Source organism: Notamacropus eugenii, chromosome 1 (assembly GCF_028372415.1).
Source record: "Notamacropus eugenii isolate mMacEug1 chromosome 1, mMacEug1.pri_v2, whole genome shotgun sequence".
In the NCBI taxonomy this organism is placed as follows: Eukaryota; Metazoa; Chordata; class Mammalia; order Diprotodontia; family Macropodidae; genus Notamacropus; species Notamacropus eugenii.
The window spans coordinates 35612190-35632916 of record NC_092872.1 but is presented as its reverse complement, the minus strand read 5'-3'; the positions used below and the strand labels follow the sequence as shown (position 1 = coordinate 35632916).

The window sequence follows — 20727 nt, the reverse complement described above, 5'->3', positions numbered from 1 at the left end:
ACAAAAAAGGTTAAGTAGCCCTGGATTAAAGGACTTCTAAGGTCCCTCCCCACTCTAAAATTCTATAAATCAATAAACCCGTTCATGGCCCATACAGCCATCCCATTGACTTAGAGATTTTACAAAGAAAATATACTCATCATGGGTATTAATAAAACACCCTCTAAATGTTCCATAAACACTGATCTCACCAAAAGCAGCTATTTGAAACATTCTTAAACCAATATAGCATTCGCAAAAGGAGAAATCCGATTTAATTTCCCCTTTTAAAATAATTTGATACTCTAAGCTAATGAGAAATGGAATCTAACTCAAAAATTTCAAACTCTCAGTCTTAGATATAAACACCTTAAAGTTCTATTTTGCTTCAGAAAAAAAAGTCTTTGTCCATATCATCATGAATAATGAATTCAAATGAGAATGGTCAATAGTTTCACATGTGGCAACTGTATCTGGGTAATACTATTTCTTTAAATGATTATTAACTGATTAGCTCATTAAAACCTCTACCAAATAGTATTTTTGGAAGGGTTATTGTGCTACACACTGAAAAAAAATAAAGACAATGAGAATGAACCTACCATTTCCATAAATTTTAAAGACTGACATAAGTACTTTCCTCAAAATAGCCTTGTGAGACAGGTAGTACATTTATTAGTATCCCAGTATTTCAGAGATGAAACTGAGGCTCAAACAGGCTAAGAATTTTGCCACTGTCACACAATTGGTACATTTTTGGGGAAGAGACCTTAGAGATCAAAGTCATCATTTTATAGGTGAGGAAACTGAGGACTAGAGAGATTGAGACTTACATTCAAGGTAGACCCTGAATTAAACTCAAGCCTTTTGATTCCCAAACCAGTGCTCTTTCCACTATGTTACTATGCCTCTCTAGGGTAGGAGTTTATAGTCTATGACCAATACAATGATATAAGAAAGTTTTATCATCATAGGGAAGCACATAGAATGTATATGCATATGAAGAGATATCTTAGAAACACAATATAAAAAGACCTAAATTTAACGCAGAAATACCATAAAAAATTTCTGAATTAACATAATATTGTGCTGATATCTCTGATGAAAATCTTCAGGGTTCCTTATGTGAAGTACAAAATAATTTTCCAAGTCATCAAACAAACCTAGCAACATGTACTTTGCTATTTGTAAAACTGTGATTAATCAGAAATAGACCACTGATGCATATGAAAGCTTGAGAAAAACCTATACTCCTACAAAATAGGTTAAAATAGAAAAGTTAATCAAATTATCCATTATTGATAATGAAATTAATTGGCAAATAGAAAACCTGTAGGATTTGAAATACCTTTCTTTAATTGATGCAAGTTTTCCAGCTAAAATTATGTAGGCAAGCTGCCAACAAATAGAATATGTATCAGTCACTTGGCATAATGCCATTGTTTTGATGGACCACTGCTTTTCACATATCCCTGCTGGATATATATTCCTCTTTATTAAAATGCTTCTGATTCCTTACCAGTTGGGCAGCTGTGAAACACTATGCCTGAGATTTTGGACACTTTTCTATATAAAGGCATTTGCATTTAACAACTTCTACTACTGTGGTGACAGAACACTCAAGTTCTTGGAAAAGAAAGATATAATGGCGGAATTTTAGAGATGGAAGGAAACTTAAGAATTCATCTGGGCCAGTTTTCTAATTACAGTAATCTGATTTTCTATTCTACTGTTTCAAGCAAATATTTGAATACTGGAAACTTGATAAAAATCTACATTTAACTATCCCATTTAATGACCTCTGACCTTTGCACCTGTTTCTGAAGGGCATGTGAGCCTTTGGTTAGGATGGAGGCACCACCCTATTTCTAACTCTTGTTTGCCATCCCTCACTCAAATCTCTCCTCACTCGAATTTACTCTCCACTCAGAAAACAAACTGATCTTCCCAAGTAGAGGTCTGACTATGTCACCACCACCCCTCCACAATTTATAAAACACCACTGACTCCCATTGATATCAAATATAAAAATCCTCTGTTTGACTCTTAAGGTCCTTTATAACCCTTCCCCTTCCCATGTTTTTTTTTTTTTTTGTCTTCTTACACCTCACTCTTACCCCTCCACATAGTCTGATTAAGTGTCTCTGGCCCCCTTATTGTTGCTTGCACAGGACACACCATCTCCTAACTGTGCATTTTTACTGACTGTTTCTCATGCCTGTAATTATCTCAGGCCCCTCTCCATCTCTTGGTCATCCTGGCTTTCTTAAAGTCCCAGCTAAAGTCCTACGTTCTAAAAAAGAACCTTTTCCAATCCCCCTTAATGTTAGTGCCTTCCCTGTGTGATAATTCCCCACCTTATTTGCACATGGTTGTTTCCCTGTTCTCTTCCACCATCAGAATGTGAGATACTTAAGAAAGAGTAGGAGCTATTTTTTTTCCTATTCTTCAATACTTAACACAATGCCTAGCACATAGCATGTGGCGGGGAAAGAAATGAGAATGGGTATTTATCAAGCTCTTACTATGTATTAGACACTGAGGTAAAAACTTTACAAATATTGATCCTCACAAGTATGAAGTAAATGCTATTATGATCCTCTTTTTATAGTCGAGTAAACCGAGGAAGATTAAGTAACTAGCTCAGGGTCATATAGCAACTAAGTGTCTGAGGTCATCGTTAAACTCAGGTTTTTCTGGACTTTAGGTGCAGAGCTCAATCCACTGTACCACCTAGATAAATGCTTGTTGATTTGATTTGTTGACTTATGTCCCTGCTTTTCCATTTACCATTATTCTATAATCTGCTCTAAAGTCCCCGAATGATGACCACTGTAAAGTATTTGAGTTTTTCTAGGGAGGAACTGTGCCCTTCTGGGCTCTGGCTTCTGTTTCATCTATAAAGATGTTTGACTGTGACCTGAAACTGTCAATAAAATTTGCTGCATAGCAAGCTAGTATATCTGGAGTACAGAACTAGACTTTGGAGTCTTCATCCCTTGAGATATTTAAGAAGAAACTAGGAAATTATTTATTCTGGGTGGTTTAGTTAGTCTTCTGCCTGACCCAAAGACAGGAGGCAGGTCCAGATCCTCTTGGCAGGCCACTTCCAACTCTAACCCTGGGTCAGAAACACAGTACCAGAATTAGCTATCAACAGGTATAGTTTAGTGAATTGTTCTCCATGGGAAGATATATTTTTAAGCATCACACTTGCAAATTCCAAGAAAATTTAAGGAATTTTGACCTTTACCTATTTCTCTTCCTTAAGGTTATCAGAGAATTACCGAAATTGAAGACTGCTATTACATTCAATACGTTCACATGTTGCCAGATGTTTGCAGAGATAGGGTCAAAGGTGACATTTGAAAAAGTCATTTATATATGTGAGTTACAATTTATGGGAGGTTCTTCTATGATCCCCCGGGGCTATAAGTTAATCATGTCTAGCCTAAGTCAAAAAGTAATTAAAGGGTTAATTTCGATAGCAAACAGATTTAATGTTCTAGAGCCACCCCAATGTCTATTAGTAATTTTTTTCCATTCAGTCAAACATTTAGAAAGATTCCCTAAAAATGAAATACCTATTGCAGTATTGGTGTTATCTTCAGCTTCTCGTTCTTCCTCACTCCATGTATCCAATCTCTTCTGAAATCTTGCCTTGTCTAACTCTAACATCTCTCACTTAAATGCCCTTCTCTCCCCTTATTAAGCTACTTGACTGGCTCAGGACCTTAGCACCTTTCCCTTGAACTACTTCAATATCTTCCTAAATGGTCTCCCTTGTTTCATGTCTTTCCCCTCTTTAATTTATCCTCCTCACAACTCTCATAACTGTTGCCCTCTGGGTTAAAATATAATCTCCTTGAGGGCAATCTCCTGCTTTTGGCTATTTTCCTTATCTCCAGTCCTTAGCACAATGCTTAGCATATATGAGGCAGTTAATAAATACTTATTGTCTTGCCTCAGCAATATGAATTTATAGATACCATTACTCACACAAAATCTTTAAAATTTGAATAACTTAATATTTCAAGATGCTAGAGTATGCTTATAAGGTATGTCATATGCATATCTATTTAAAAAATAATATGTACTCATTTTTGGTCGAGGGAGGGGATAAGGAGAGGATAATCTATTTTAAACATCTAAAACAAATATTTTTGACCTATCCTGGAACATTATCTCAGCACTTTACGTGTCCAGTCTCATTTTTTTTCCTTTGAAATTATACTGGTTGATCTTACATAGAGACAGAAGGCAGTAAATTCCTATCCTCCATCAGTACTGTTGACCTCAGAGCAAACCTCACAACTGGCTGCAGGCATCCAACATCCATCATTGCTTTTGAAACCTAATCTTTCAGGGAAGGACAGCTGCATTGGGCAACGTGCTAAGCAGCTTTCTAAGATACACTGTGATTCCACACCCCCCACCCCACCAAAAAAGCCCTACTTTTAGTTTGAGGTTTTACTTGACTTCTTTTCTAAAAACTTTTCATCAAACTGCAACTCAGAATCAAATATAATCAACTTTTTAAAGAGGCTGTTTTTTTTTTTCCCAGAAAATAATCTATTTTCACATTCCATGTGAATTGGTTCCAATCTGTGTTTTAAATACATGCTTTCAAGAAAAGTAATGCTATATGATGATCACATGGTACAACAGGGGAAAAAAACTGAGCAAACTATCCATACTACAGTAATTTCTACATTTAAACAAATATTTCTAGATAGGTGATAATAAAAACTCTGTTTAAAACGCAAAAGGCAGAGTACACGGAAGTAAAAAGTCCACATTAAATAGGCTTTCATTTTCTAGTAGCTCAATCAAAATTGATCCTAGGACCAGGCAAGTACATATTTAAGAAAAAGCATAGTTCCCACTCTTAGCAAGCATTTTAAAATTTAATTTGAAAGGGAAAAAAGATAAACATAGAATGAATGTAAACGTGTACAAATCATAATTAATTTTCAAGAGTTGATTCAAGAGACCTGATCTACGTACACTGAAGGATCAGCCAAAGACTGGAGTTAAGAGAGGAAAGTTTCCTGGAGATGGTAGGACTTAGGGGTAGAAGGTTGGTGGGAATCCACTTAAAGTAAAAGTTGGATACGGAACAAGAGGACACAGGAAATAATATGATTCCATGCATTTGCAAATCTTTACGTAAACTATGATATGCAATACCAACCTCAGAGAGGAAGGCACCTCAGTAAGAATATTTATTAAATTAGTGTTATGCCATTCTATTAATACATGGCCATTTCTCAAAACCTTAAAAGGTTATCTAGAATCCTGGGGACCTCAGACTTGTAGGTCAATGAATACATCTGTCACTTCACATATTTTAAGAAAGCCTTTCCAAGAAAATAAAATACAAGTGTTATTTTCTAGATGTAATGTTCAAATCTCAATTTCCTAAACTAATTCTGCATTAAAGAATATGGCTCAAGGGCAGTTTAAAAAAGACAATAAGGAATTTCTAAATTCAATCAACTTTATGAAACAGGCAAGTTACTGTGTTCAAACACATAAACAACTGTATTACAAAGGTCACCAAACTTCTGACACTGTAATCAGAATGTCAAAGAAAAAGCAAAATGTAAGGTGTATTTCCAGTCAATGAATTCAAACAACTAACAGAGAAAGCCTAGCTTCAGACTGAAGCCCACAAAACGGGATGCTGCCAAATGGGGTGACTGAAATCCAAAGCAAAAGAGCAGACGGTTGCAAAGGAAAACAAGGCTTGCTCCAGTTGTGGGACAAGCCCCACTGTATTCTCATTTAGATCTGTCTACCTACTTGACCTAACAGACCAGGGCTGGAGTTACCTGATATGGTTTTTCGAGCTGTCATCCTTTTGAGGGTGTCAATAAGTGGTCTTTGAAAAATGAGAATAGAGGAAAATAATTTTTTCAAAACTGTTGTGAATTAAAGAAAAATTTCCAGATTTCCTCCTGTGTTTGTTATAGGCCATAAGGTACAAAAGTTATAGTTTGAGTAGCAACCAATAGGTTCTATTAATTAGCATGCTTCTGGTTCTAAATTCCAGCATGCTAATCACTCCATCACTCCCAAATATATGTAAATATTATATATATATATAAGTATATATGTACATATACATATATATGTATACATTAACTTCTTAAAAGAGAAAAAATTCCAAGCATTTCAGAGAGAGGGGTGGTAGCAGGAAAGCACAGATATCAAGCAACATAGGTAGTATTTCCATTTTATTGACAGGAAATACTATACCCTGGACTGTGGTGGCCATTTAGGACATACTATCTACCTTACAAAAGCAAAGGAAACTAAAAGTATACTGTCTAAATAAAATGGCAAGACCAAAGAATATTTGCAATATTATATATGCAAGCTATATGGCAAATAGGTGCATATCCAATAAGAAACAAGCAATCCTAGTCATCTGATGTTATGAAATATCTTTTGTCATAAGTATTCGAGCTAGTCAGTCTAGCACTACTCTTTGGGGGTGATGCAAGAACTGCTGAAGCCTTAATGCATTTGCTATTTATTATCACAAATGTCTGGAATTGGTTTTTGTTCCCCTTAACCCAAGGAAAATGCTTAACTTGTGTGATTCTATTTGTGATAACAATATATGAGCAAAAAAGAAAATTAAAGACCTCAACTGTAGACAAATAAAGCAAATTTTCATTTAAAAAAGAAAACTTCTTACTACTCAGATTATTTGACCCACTCTATTTATAAATTAACATTGTGTTCAAATCTGTAAGAGTAAAATTTGCATATTTGAATTGTCAAAACCAAACACAAAGCAGGCATTGTGTTTTCAAACCAATCATATTTAGAAGCAGATAAGATTATGTGTAAGGAAACCAAGTTCCCAAATGAACTTCTTCTATATTAGATGTACCCTGGTTAAGGGAATAAACAGAAGCTTAAACAAGAAGTGACTCTTTTGGCATGTGTGCGTGTGTGCGTGTGTTTGTATGTGTGTGTGTGGAATTTTCTAGCAAAGCATTTCTAAGCAGTATTTTTTCTACATCATTAGATTTTCTTAGTAGAAATGCTGAAGAAGATCCTTCAATCAAGCAGATCCTAGAGAATCCTTTATATCTGACCAATCACTGACCATATATAAAGAAATATTTTAAACACCAATTTTGCTCCAGGTTTCTGGATTGGGCACCTAATAAGGTGCATCATCAAAAGTCCTTTTTCAAAGAAATCAAACACTGTTCAAATTCAATATACAAGGTACACACCTTCATAAGCAGATGAGAAATTTGACATATGCTTAGCAAAGGAAAATAAAAGCTCTCTCTTCCTAAAAAGCTGGTCCAATGAGAAACCTTAAACAAAGGACTCTTAGAATACAATTTATTTTCTTTCAACTTAGTACTCCATATTTCTTTGCATCAGAGTGTTTTTCTAACACAACTCCTGAAAACATAATTTGGGGGGATTAAATAGACTATTGCATGGAAACAATAAAAATTCATCATTTCTTTACTTCTTCAAAACCCCTGAAACTTAAACAGGTGCCAGTGAATGAAGGTGACTTAGAGTTTTCAAAACACCAATATTTTATTAGTATATTTCTTTAAATTTTCCATGTTAAAGAAAATGGTGCATGTATGACATATCCTCCAAAACAAGAAAGAACATTTCAACTCACTGACCACCCACAATTATACTATGAGCTGTGACAAAAGTCAGATGTCTTTAGAGTCATATATCCAAATGGAAACGATGTGTCCTGAAACTACATTTTCCATCTATGTGACCTTAGTGATTTCTGATTTATCCTTAAAATCCCTTCTAAAATAGAATAGTTCAATGGCTTGATAAATCAGGTTCTTTCTGAAGGAAATCCAATATGTAAATTCCTAAACTGTACTCTTTTACAAATGGCCCGCCTTGTCAGTTTGAAAAACTGAAAATCAACAAAGGAACAGTGCAAGTATACTTGACCTAATTGCCTAATGTCTATCAAGATCACCATGGTTGGTTGATTTTAAATTTGTGAAACTGACACTCAAAAATGCATGGTACATCTTCCCTCTAGGTCCCATAAGTGCTGACTAAACTTCAGTCGTAGCCTTAAATTCCAGGTACTTGCAAACTTACCCAGTACTTACAAAGCTAGTTTAAATACACCATCCATCTATGTCTGTATCTTCTTTAAAAGTAATTCTGTTCTCATTTATCTTTAACCTTATACTTGCATTATGCAAAAGGCATTATTACCAGCCTAATCAAGAAAGTATGTGCTACAATCCTTCCTAGTCGCTTAAAGATGTTATATCCTGAGAAAATGAACTCATATATGAATTTGCACATACACACACACACATTAAAAATTTCTAATATGTGGTCAGTGAAAAAAATGACAATCACTTTCATAAAGCTAAAGAATTATAACAGTAACAGAAAGGTAAATAACTTTTTCAGATTGCCTAGCTGAATTTTTTAAATGTTTGAATGAGAGTTTGCATATGCCATGCAATAGAGTCTACTGTATAAGAACAGTTATACAGGCCCCTAGTGGTTCAGCAAACATAACAGCAGATGAAGGGGGATCCCTATTCTCAGTTCTGGTCCCTGACATATTCCTGACTTTAAATGGAGAGCAACCTTGAAAGTCAAATTTCAATCACTGGCTAAATTTAACACTATATGCAGTTTTCCCCCTCACAATTTGTTTTTCATGTTCAATAAAGTGTCAAGCATTTCACTATTTCACATTTAGTTGTAGTACAGGCATAACTCGTATTTGGATTATGTAACAGTCACAATGATTTTAATTCATGAACGTCTTTTCATATCATTAAAATGTAATACACTAATTGCAAAATGCAAAAACACATTTTAAATGATAAATCCCAATCTGAAGCATGAAAAACTATGTACTCTTTTCCTCTTAAAATGCCATTCCTGACATCTTGGAATGGGAAACACATACCACCATGAATGTCTTAGAGCTTCTTAAGAACAGCTCTCTTTGACTTAGTTGATGCTTTCAAGCATTTCATGTCCATAGACACAAACAGAATGCCACTTCTTGGGTGAAAGAAACATAAATTTCTTTCTCCACATGAGCACAATGATAAAACTAAAATTAGAATGCAAACTCCTCTAAAAAGTCTCCGATTAATAACACCCCTCAATCTGCCACCCCCTTGCTTTCTCTCCTTCACAAAAGAAAAATTCCATGCCAGCACATTTATAGCTTTTAGCAATTTTTTTTTTTTACTGGACACAATTTGACAGCTTTATGAAACTGACCAGCTTGTCAATTTCACACCTAGAAAATACAGTAATAGCTGATCTTAGGAGGCTGAATTCAAGAAATGTCATAGGATTGCTAACTCCATTGAGAAGCAAAGTACAGGGTATAATTATTGGAGGGGGGAGAGGGAGGGAAGATTTCAGAATATGTTCTGTGAAAAAAAAAAACAAAACCCTGACACTCAACACTGAGATCTTTGCTCTATTTCTGTTAGTAAAATAGTGTTTATCTCCAACTTACATCATATCATATTTGCAAAAAAAAAAATATAGAAAATAATGCTAAGCATTGCATTATCTACCATAGGAGCCAATCTTTCTCTTCAAACTAGTATTCAGTCTAAAGACTGGATGTTTTAAAGTCCTAGCGTCACCTGGTTTCACTAAAGTTATGTGATGGGTGTGTACACAAAGAACTGGAGACAGAACAACAAGGTCAGAAGTATCTGTGTACTGTCACAACTTTCCATAAAACCACTAAGACACAACAGGGGTGATAGATAAAGAATAAACTTAAAGGGATTTAACTGTTTGACTTCACAAAGCAAATGTATGGCAAAAGTCCTATCTCTAGCTGGTACCGGAATTGAAAGAATCCCTCAAAATAAATTTAACCTTGGTCAGTTCTGTGTTAAGCCAATGAGACTACCGGGCATATTAGAAAACAAAACAAAACAAAACTTTTAACAGGAAAGCTAAGGCAAGGGAAATACCTTATGTACCCAGCTAAGCAACAATGGAATCTGCCATGCCCAAGAGAAACTAGGAGGGCAGAAAAATCACAATGTTCAAAAGAAACGGCCAAACATTTAGAAATTCCTGTACTAGGAGGTGTGAGGAGGAAAAAAAATACAAATGATGATAGTCTCTGGCTTTAGAGATAATTTATAATATTTGGAATCACAGAAAACTTGACAGATGAAAAGCAGGCTCACACCTCCTTTTCAAGGAAATAAAAAAATTAGGATAAGGAAAATGCCTTCGCCATTAGTGCCCATAAAAGAATAAAGGCTACCTAAAGGGAGACAAAGCAAGTTTTCTATACGTATATAAATGCTACAATAACCCCCAAGGAAGGCTTGGAATTTTGCTGATTTGGTGAGTTTTTTTTTTTCCACTTTCTTTACAATAACTCAGACTCCTAGACATCCATACATTCATTCTGCACCTCTGATGTATATCCTTTATAATGACTCTGTGTGTGTGTGTGTGTGTGTGTGTGTGTGTGCACAATCAGTTCCTGTAAGAGGACTACGATCTTTTGATTCCAGTGTGGTTAAGGTCTCCACAAGCACCCCCTCCCCTCCTCCATGGCAGCCGCTTTGACTTTGATTCCTGCTATTTCTCCTTCTCCCCACTAGTTCAGAGAAAAGAAAGATTCGCCCCCTCACAATAACCAGCCCTCCTTCAAACATAATCACCATTGACTTTTTAAAACAGGGTTGCAGAATCTCAGGGGGGTGGGGAAGAGGAGAGTGATTTGTACCCCCCTCTACAGTCCCAAATACTCCGACTCCCCACCCTGAAGCATACATAGGGTGAGGGGCGAGCACCCATACCCGCACACGTACAGTCACACACATACACACATGCACGCACATACACTCTCTCTCTCTCTCTCTCTCTCTCTCTCTCTCTCTCTCTCTCTCTCTCTCTCTCTCTCTCTCTCTCTCTCTCTCTCTCTCTCTCTCTCTCTCTCATGCATTTACACACACAAGCACACACACGCGCGTACACATTTCACTCATATTCTCCCAAAGCTATTTACACCTAACAGCAGCAGCAGCAGCGTGCAGGGGAGCATCTGGCCGAGCAGAGCCAACTGTGCGCTCCCTCCAGTGCCGGAGCGCCAGGCGCCCTTCACCAAACACATGCATCTGGCACCGCTCTGGAGGTGCGAGCACAGGCTGCCAGGGCAGTGGACGGGCGCCCGAAGCGGGGCGGCGGGTGAAACCCAGAAGTGGCCCGAAAGAAGGAAGGGTCGCCCCCGGGGAGGGGAGGAGGGCAGAGGGAAGGGATTACCTGGTCATGTTTGCTCCCCAGTCACCGCCACAGCAGCAGCAGCAGCAGCAGCAGCGGCGGCAGCTGTGCCGCCACCAAAGCCTCCCTCCTTCTCCTCCTCGGCCGCCGCCGCTGCCGCTGCCCCCCGCCACCTCGCCTCCGCTCCCGCGGCGGTCTCCGGGCGGCCAATTTAATCCAGTCCGGCCGCAGCAGGCGCCACAGCGGGAGCCCCTGCGCGAGCTGCTGCCTGGCCCTCGTGCGGCTCTTCCAGTCCGGAGCCGGGAAGTGGGAGAGAGTCAGAGAGTGAGTCCAAAAAGCCGAAATCCGGCATCCAGAGGAGCGCGTCCCCCCGCCCTCCCTCCACCCCTGCCCCCTTTTCCTCCTCCTCCTCCTCTTCCTCCTCCTCCTCTTCCCGGGCCGTCCTCCCTCTCCTCTGGAGCCCGCTCCTGCCGCCGCGGTTTCTCCTCCTCCTCCTCCTGCTCGCTCTTCTTTGCCTGCTGCTGCTGCTGCTGCCGCCGCCGAGGCTGCTGCTGCTTCTCCTCCCGCTCCGGGGTGCTTCGCTCCTCCTGGCTGTGGGGTCCTGCTCCGCTTCGCCTCTCCTCCCTCCGCCTCCTCCTCTGCTTTCCTTCTTTCTTGTTCTTCTTTAGTAGAGTCTGGCTAGAAATAGCAACTCCGTGGGTCCCCCCAGAGCTTCCCTCCCTGTCTCTTCCTCTTCCCCCCAAAAGTGCGGTGCAGACCAAAGGGGGGAGACAATTTCATGGATGGGGAGGGCAGGACGGGGTAGGTGGAGAAAGGGGGAGAGGAATGCCAAGGAGAAAAAAGAGGAAGGACCGAATCAAAGCCCAATGGTAGGGTGGGACATCGCGATCATTTCTGCTTGGAGAAAATTGAGAGGAAGCGGGGGGGAAAGCCAAAAAAAAGAAAAGAAGAAGAAGAAAGTGATCGGAGATGCTTCTTTGTTTGCTAGTTTGTGTGATTCTAAAATCCTCTTAACGTGGCACATTTCCTATGGGGTCCTGGTAGTCCATGTGTGGCAAAGCTGTTGTGACAGCGTGTGTAACTGCATGCGTATGCGTGTGCGGGCAAGAGGTTGGCCAGAGTCGGAACGACTGAGCTCCACGAAGCCCAGAAGCGTCTCCCTGAACCTGGACCACGGGCTGACTGAGCAAAAAGGAGAGGCTGGAGAGATGAAAAAGGAGGCACTCCACACCATACACACACAGAGGAGGGGGCGGGTGACGTCACTCCCTGGGATCCATCTACTAGGCCAGAGAGGACCTTCTGTAAAGCATTCACTCATTCACTCAGAGACACATGCCGGTTGTTTCCAACACAAGACACTGTATGGGCACACCAACGTGCTCAAGGAAAAAACATCACAATATTGTCAAAGCATGGTGAGAGCATTGGTTTTGTGCCACTTCACCTGGAGGGCATTTTCCATGTAGCTAAAGACCCTTGCTTTAAATCACTTGGGAAGAAGAGAAGGAGAAGGGAAAGTGTGCCATCAGGATCTCAGTTATAGCCTTTTTGTTTGTTTGTTTCACGCTACTTGGTTTAACCATATTGGAAATGCAATGCTCTTCAGCTGCTATGAAGAGTGCTACAAAGCCTTTTCTTTTTGAAATGCACCCAGTTAAAGAGCTGCAAAAGGTTTCAGCCCTTAGAACAGCTTTATGGGGAAGGAGCCTTGTATTTTCTCCAAAAGCTAAATGGTTCCAATAATTGTACCATGTATCTGTATTACTAACTAAGAGGTCACTTTTGTTCTAAGTAGAAAAAACCTTTTTTTTCTTCATTCTTCCCTGAGTCTTCAGCATATCGAAAAAATTAGCACTAGGAAGCCAAACTGCTCAATTCACTTATCAGAATTTTGTAATAAGCTTGGCTAAAAAGGTAGAAGTAAAGAGACCATTTTGCTGCCTACCTTACCTAAACATAGTTAACTTTTACTCTTGCAGTTTTTAGTCTGTCTCTGAAAAGGGAAAACAAACCAATAGACGACAGTTTCTACCTTATGATCCACCACCTTAACTCCTTTCCCGGGATACCTATTTGTTTGCAAATTCTTGCCACTGATATCCTTAAAGGCACTGAAGGATTGGTAGTCATCCCATGCCCCTTATACATGCATCTGAGAAACACTGCATTTATGAATGATGTGCTTCTTAAACTAAAGTTTAACTTTCCCGTTCAGTGTAAGGGAGAAGCAGCCTGGCTTGGCATCTCCTTGTATTCTTCTTCTCAGTATCACAGTAGGAATCATAGCAAATCCATTTTTTTAAACTATAAAACTACTAGAGCAAGCTTACATGAAAGATTTTTCACTTTTCGGCTTTCTCTTTGTGCATCAGTGTTGTGTGAGGCAGAGCATAAAACTAAGCTTTATGTTACCCAAGATCCATCCACTTCCTCCCCAAGGGTGCATATGGATTCCCTCAAACTCTAATATTGACTTGCAAATCAGTCACCACTCAGGTTAGAATAATTGCTTTCTCCCTGAGAATATTTTTTGATAGTCACAAAATGTGGCAAGGTCAGTTTTCCCTACCCAGAATCAAGTGTAGAGGAATGATCAGAATTCATTGATTTCCCTCTGTGTCTTCAGTCCTTAATTGCTACTACATTTTAAAACCAACAGCTCCCTAAAGTGGGAGATGGGAGGGAGATAACTCTCATTGGTCAAAAATCACAAAATCAAAGACTTAGTAGGGTCTCTTAATACATGTATTCCAAAACATCCCTGACTGGGAATCACTTTTAAGACACTCCCAACAAGTTGACTCGAGACTCAGCTTAGACTTCCAGTGAGAGGGAACTAACTACTTGCCATTCCTCTTTGGGGTCAACCTGCTAGTTGTTAGGATGTTGACTCTAAATTCACCTCTTTGCAACTCCCTGAATTGATCCTGGTTCAGTTCTCTGGGTCAGATAGAATAAATCTAATCTCTTTTTGAGATGACAATCCTTCAAATATTCGAGGACAGTTATACTATCTTAAAGTCCCATGTTAAACATTCCAATTCCTACAACTGATCTTCACATGGCAATTTTCTCCAGTTCTTTTCTTATTCTGATTTATCTTTCCCTGATCTACTTCATCTAAGTCTTCTCTGAAATGTTTCCAGAAATGAAAGCATTACTCCAGATAAGACCTGACTAGAGCAGAGTAAGTACTGTGGAACTTACTCCTTTTATTCTGGACCTTCTAACATAGCCTAATAGTGAAAATGGAATACAAAGGAGCAGACAATAAATGCTTTAACTTAGTCATGGGGGGGTTAAGTGGGAGGTGGGGTACATTTACCAACTTGCTACAACATCATCTGGAGTTATTACATCATAAGAGTTGCTTCAAGTAAAACAATAGTAAGAGTACAGAGTTTGAGGTCAGAGGACTTGGGTTTCCATACTAGTTCCATGACTATCTTTGGGAACCTCATTTAATTCAATTAAACCTCTCCAAGCCTTGGCTTCCTCTTCTGTAGGGAAGGAGAAGGGAATAAACACTTACATAGCCCTTACTATGTGCCAGGCCCTGTGCTGAGTGCTTTTTATAAATATTAACTCAATTGATCCTCAAAAAATCCCGCAAGGATGGTATTGTTATCTTCACTTTACAGCCAAGAAAACTGAAGTAAACAGAAGTTAAGAGATTTGCCCAGGGTCACATGGTAAGTAAGTGTCTGAGACTGGATTTGTATTCGTCTTCCTGACTCCAGACTCAGTGCTCTAACCACCGCCTATAAAATGAGGTAAAGTTGATTACCTCTTTGAACTCTCTGATCCCTTCCAGCTTTAAATCTATAATGTTCAAACACATGATTCCATAAAAGTATTGGGTGACCTTCCCTAAACCCTATTAACAGATTATCTACATCTCCCATCAAACTTCTCCGGGAGGAAGGTTGAGTTATACCCTTCTCTCCAGTATAATTCAGTAGAACACATTATTGTTCCCTCCCACACTCAAAAGGGATGCCTGCACTGAATGCATCTTTTAGGAAGCCTGCTATTCCTAAGTTGGCATTTCAGTTTAAGTTGAAAACTCTCATCTTGATAGTAGTCACGTGGCCTTGAGAAAATCAAGATTCATAATGATGAGGAAAATAAAATCACTTGGCCAAAGTCACACAGTCACTTAATGTATCTGTGACTGAATTTCATCTGTATGGATCAAATAAGGTAATGTATATGAAAGTAATTTGAAAAATATAAACTTGCATACAAAACAAGATATCATCTTCATCACTATTTTATTATAAGTGGTTTAAAAATATTAAGATACTGGGTTAGTTACACAAATAGATGAACTGCATGACATCACAAATGGTCAGCTAGGAGGTGGAAAATTCAGAGGAATAAGGAAATGGATCCATCATTTGGAAAGAAATGGAAATGCTGAGTAGAGGATTGTTTGGCCACCAGGTAATGATTTGAAGGTAGAGAAATACAGTGGTTCAGGAAGATTATTTCCTAAAATGTGGAGAGATTAGGATCTGTGTCAACAGAAGGAGGGAATGCCCACACCAAGGAAGTCTCAGTGAAGTAAGAAGTAAATTATAATTCAGAATTGTGTTCTAATTATTCATCATGGAATGGTGGGAAAGACTACAGTAACTTTTTTTTTTTAATTTAAATCCAATTAGTGAAGAAAAGACTTAGTTATTACTGAGTTACCTTTAATAAGTCCTTTAACTCTCTGGTCCTCAGCTTCTTTATTTAGCACATGAGGGGAATTTGAGCAGATAGCCTCTAAGGTTCCTTCTAATTCTGAATCTATGAAACTGAGTAGCCCAGGGTCTCATAACCCATTAGTAGGAGAATCATGTTTTTAAGAATTCTGATCTCCTGGCCCCTCGTTCAGTGTTGCTTCCAACTCCTTCAAATAAAAATTCTTTATCTCACTCTTCCAATAAAAAGTTCCCACAAAATATTTTAAAAATATTTTGCTTGGTCCTATTTTTCAGATTAGAATATTGTAGCTGAGAACATGTTCATTCATTCCTTTATCCATCCATCCATCAAATCCATATGAAGCACATTTCATGCCACATGCTATGGGAGCATCGAGAGTTGTTCCTAAAAGAGTAAAGACATCATCTCTGTCCTCCGGAAACTTAAAACCCAGATGGAGAAACAAGATGTCTATTTTGATGAATCTTCATGGGAAGGCTTATCAATCAATGAATAAGCAATTAGTAAGTACCTACTGTATGTCAGGTATTATGGTAGATACCAGGAATGTGAATGCACAATTGAAGCAACCCTTTTCTCAAGAAGGGAGTATTCTAATCTGGGGGATGCAGACCTAAATAGCTACCATCCTAGAATCCATATTTTTAGGAAGTTTATTGAGTCTCAGAGAGGTTGAGCAACTTAACCAGGGTCATGCGGCTATTAAATTCCAAAGACAATACATGAACCCAGGTTTTCCTGTCTCCAGCACCCTATGTTCCTAGGTGGCCTCTTATCCAAGTACTATACAGACCCTGCCAGACCTAATTTCCAAGATCAGACCAGTTCAGTGCAGTCCATAACAAAAATGCAAAAAACTGAAGAGTAAGAAAACAATTCAAATCACCATAAATACGGATACAATTCTGATTAAGGAACAGATCATTGTGGGCTGAGGCTGCTCTAGGAAGTTATTATTAAGTCTTCCTACATTTGAGTTTTTGTGTCAGGCCACGTAAACATCCTCTCTTTTCTCAACATAAAAGAACTTCACTATTTTTATTCAGGGTTCCTTGTTTCCATATTACAAACACTATTGTTTTAATGGAAAAAAATAAACCAACCCTCTACTTCTCTGTAAAATTAGTTCTTCAGCTTTTAGGATGAGCTCTCTGCAATGGAATAGCTGGGAAAAGGTCTAGAAAAACTGGAATTCCAAATGAGTTCTGACTTGATGCCAACCCTTTGCTGCATTTCACCCCAGCCTGCATTTTGTTGTGTTAGAGGACATTTCGGTGTGGGGCTGTTGTCCTTTGGCCATGCTGCTGGAGATTATAAAGTAGAACTGAGACAAATGGTCATTCCCATTAAACTCTTTAGCAAAGTGGGACATTACATTAACCATTGGAACCCTCCCAATCCATGCAAAACAGAAAGTCTTTTAAAAATTTTCTGGCAATGAGCAAGAAGTGAGGGGGAAAACACAAAGGATATATTGGAATTACCTTTCCCATTTTTTTGTCGCATGCATTATGATAGCCGTATATTACAATTATTTATAATTAATATATGACAAGCTGTCACCTAAAATTTAACAGGTGATTTGTCAAGAAGCCCCATTAATGCTTACATTAAGCACTAGATTGTAGACATATTAGGGAAAAATGCACCTTCATTTAAATATTCAGGATTTACAATTTTAAGGGTTTTCTACAACTTTTAAAATGAAGGCTGTATGATTATATAAACAAATATATGCATATACATATTATTAATAAACAATATTACTCCATTCAGTATGGATGTTGTCATTACATGGCATGCTACTTTTCTGTCTAAGGAAATCAATTGTACAACCTATCTTTACCATTTAAACTTTAAAATTTCTTATAAACCTTTCAATGGAGAAATCTTTAGTATGTAAATACAAAACACCATGGAAGGAAAAGGAATGCTAATATAGTTGTAATTTTGTATTCAGAATTTTAATCTCATTCTGAAGAGTTTTGTTTCCCCCCCCAAAAAAAGGGAGGGGAGATATTTAAAATATTTCTAAAGTAAGAAGCTACCTCAAAACAAGTAATTAATCACTCACTATAGGGAAATCTATGGAGACTTGACTGATGAAGCACTTTCCATTAAACTTGATGGAAAAACATTGGGATGGAATGGAGATGAAATACAACCAGTTAAGAGAAAGGTTGTTAGTAAAATTCCTTGATGGAATTTAGAGAATTCAAAATTTAGAGAAGTGAGAGGCAGTAAAACATTTTTTTTATATTCAAAGTATAAACTGAAAATTAAGGTGACCTTTGCTTCACAAGTTTTCATTTTTTTAAATAGCAAAACAAACGTATAATATGTTTTAACAGAGGGGAAAGGATGAAAAACAGAAGAGCATTTGTTAAAATTTCGTTTTACATGAGTCTAACTCTTATCTATCAGGACTGGAGCATGCTTCAGAATGATAATGATGGGCAATCAGCGGTAGTAGAGGATACAAAATTTCTTTAATGAATGAATGTGCTTTAAGATTCAGTGGTTAGAGTGAATAAAAGTAAAATCTGAGGCACAGCACTTTTTCCAAGCTAATAAAATGTCAGTGTCCACGATCCAAGTTTAGATTTCACATTCTTAGCAAAGAAGCATTGATACAGAGCCATGAAATTATTTTTAAAGGGTCTCTCAAATAGAGTTTCAGAAAATGATTTCCAGAAATTCAGAGGCAAAAGACCACAAGCAGATTTCCATGTAGCAGAAAGTATGTTTCTAACATAGGCAGGGGATTATAAATGGTCAGTGACAAAAGTGCTGTTACTGTTTTTTGTATGGGATAGCATCTGAAATATCTCCTTACTCTGCCTACACCAACACCATTCCTAGCAATAATGTGGCTGGGGCACAGAACCACAAAGAACTGTGGGGTTTTCCACAGAGAAACAGAGATAATTTTTTTAACAGAGACTTTTCAGCACCAGCAAAAATCAGCAATGATTTATGAGATATTCTTCTAGCTGGTGAGATGGTACAGTGATCCTCCCCATGCCTTCTGTGAAAGCCCAAATAGAAAAGGGAAAGTGGCAGAGGTGGGAGAGAAATAGAACTTCCATATGTGATAAAGGAGTACCGAACACTCACAAATGTTCATACACACACACACACACACACACACACACACACACACACACACTTTGCTGTTCTCTTTAATGCAGCATTTTACCACCTGCCTCTATAGCCTTTGCAAAGGTTGTCCCTCAGATGTGGAAAGAACTCTACTTTTTAAAGAATTCCCAGTTTTCTTTAAGATTCAAGCTTAGGGTGCTATCTCTTAACAGGTCATCCTATAACCATCAGGTGCATATACGTAAATTCCATTGTATTTTAGTTGAAGCTATAGGATAAGTATCTATAGACCTGTTGTGACCAAAAGCTCTGTGCTTAAAGTTAGCCCTGTCCATAGCCAAAAGAGCAGGAGGGTGTGACAAAGCTTGACCACTGGAAATGAACATTGACAGGATGTCAATAAGATGGAGAGGTCACAAAACAAAAGTCTCACGTTTGGAAGGACACCAGGGTGACATGCGATTTTCTTGCCAGAGTCAGCCAGTGGTTCTGTTCACTGTGCTTCTCCATGAGATAACTAGCCATGACTAGAAATAGTTGTAGGTCTTGGCCAATAACAATAAATAAGACTGACTGTAGAAGTTTTTGTCTTTTCCCAAGACTATTTCAATCTAAGTCCACAACCTCCGTTATGAGAAGTCTCACTCTACAGAAATTCTTGACTCTTTACCTAATGACTAGACCTCTTAAATATGTCGATCAATCATCAAGCGGGAAATGTATTGTTTACATTAAATGGAGCATGCCAAGGAGGCTAAGTAAACTGAACCGTACATTTCCTACAATCCATAGGTTTTGAGTAAACTGCATAGCATCTGGTGGCTTACGTCTTGGAGAGGCTGTAGGCTATGGTTACTTTAGTAGATACTTCATCATGAGTTTTTATTGTATTATATATGTATCTTATTACTTTTATTGATTCCATACTTCTAGTAGAACATTTTATATATAGTGTCAAATCATGTTCTGATTTTTCCTCTGTTGAGGTCATCCCATTATACCCAAGTCACATGACTGGGACTTGGGGGAATTTGGCAAGTTCAGGAAAGATAGAAGGCTTTGTAGGAGGACAAAGCTTAAGAATTTATTCTTACTGGATAAAGCAACAATAATCCAGAAGCCCTGAATATTAATTTGGCCTGGTTGTCCAGATTGAGGCAGAGATGGAAGTCAGGAGAGGGCTAAAGTACGGTAACTACCAGAATGAGTACTATAATCCCCAGATCCAGATCTTCTCGACTGATAGAATCTGGTTAGGGGCTAGCAGCACATTAAATAATAATGACCAAAGTTCAAATTTGCTGACTCGTCTGATTGGCTAACTGCTCTTTGATTCCTCTTATTTCCTGTTAGCCCTTATCTATATCTACAAAATCACTAGACTCACTTTATCTAAGTAGAGAGGTCAGGAAATAAAGTAGAAATTATTTTCTCTCCATCAAATACCACCTCCCATAGCTACGAGAGCCTGCTTATGGAGAAACTTTGACTCTACCACTTATACCTTGCATTCAGTCTCCAAAGTTGCTTTTGTGCCTCATTTCTTCCTTTATAAAAGTTCCTTTTTTAGTCTTGCTTTAGGAATCCAGTATTTTCTTTGAAATCATTATTCTGTGAGCCACAGGATAAAGAAAACTGACTGCTTAATTGATTTACATATTTTTT

General features: G+C 38.3%; 1 protein-coding gene across 8 annotated transcripts in view; it reads right to left on the bottom strand.

Moving 5' to 3' along the window:
• The window catches only part of PTPRD (protein tyrosine phosphatase receptor type D), a 934659-nt gene that overhangs the window by 591090 nt on the left and 322842 nt on the right, over positions 1–20727 (bottom strand). For 7 of the 8 annotated variants that reach the window (XM_072596633.1, XM_072596674.1, XM_072596647.1 and 4 more), the window contains exon 1: positions 11284–11588. The exons of the other annotated variant lie outside the window; for it this stretch is intronic. The gene's annotated coding sequence lies outside the window, so the exon portion shown is untranslated. Of the gene's footprint in view, positions 1–11283; positions 11589–20727 lie in introns of those variants that run through there. 8 annotated transcript variants of the gene reach the window in all.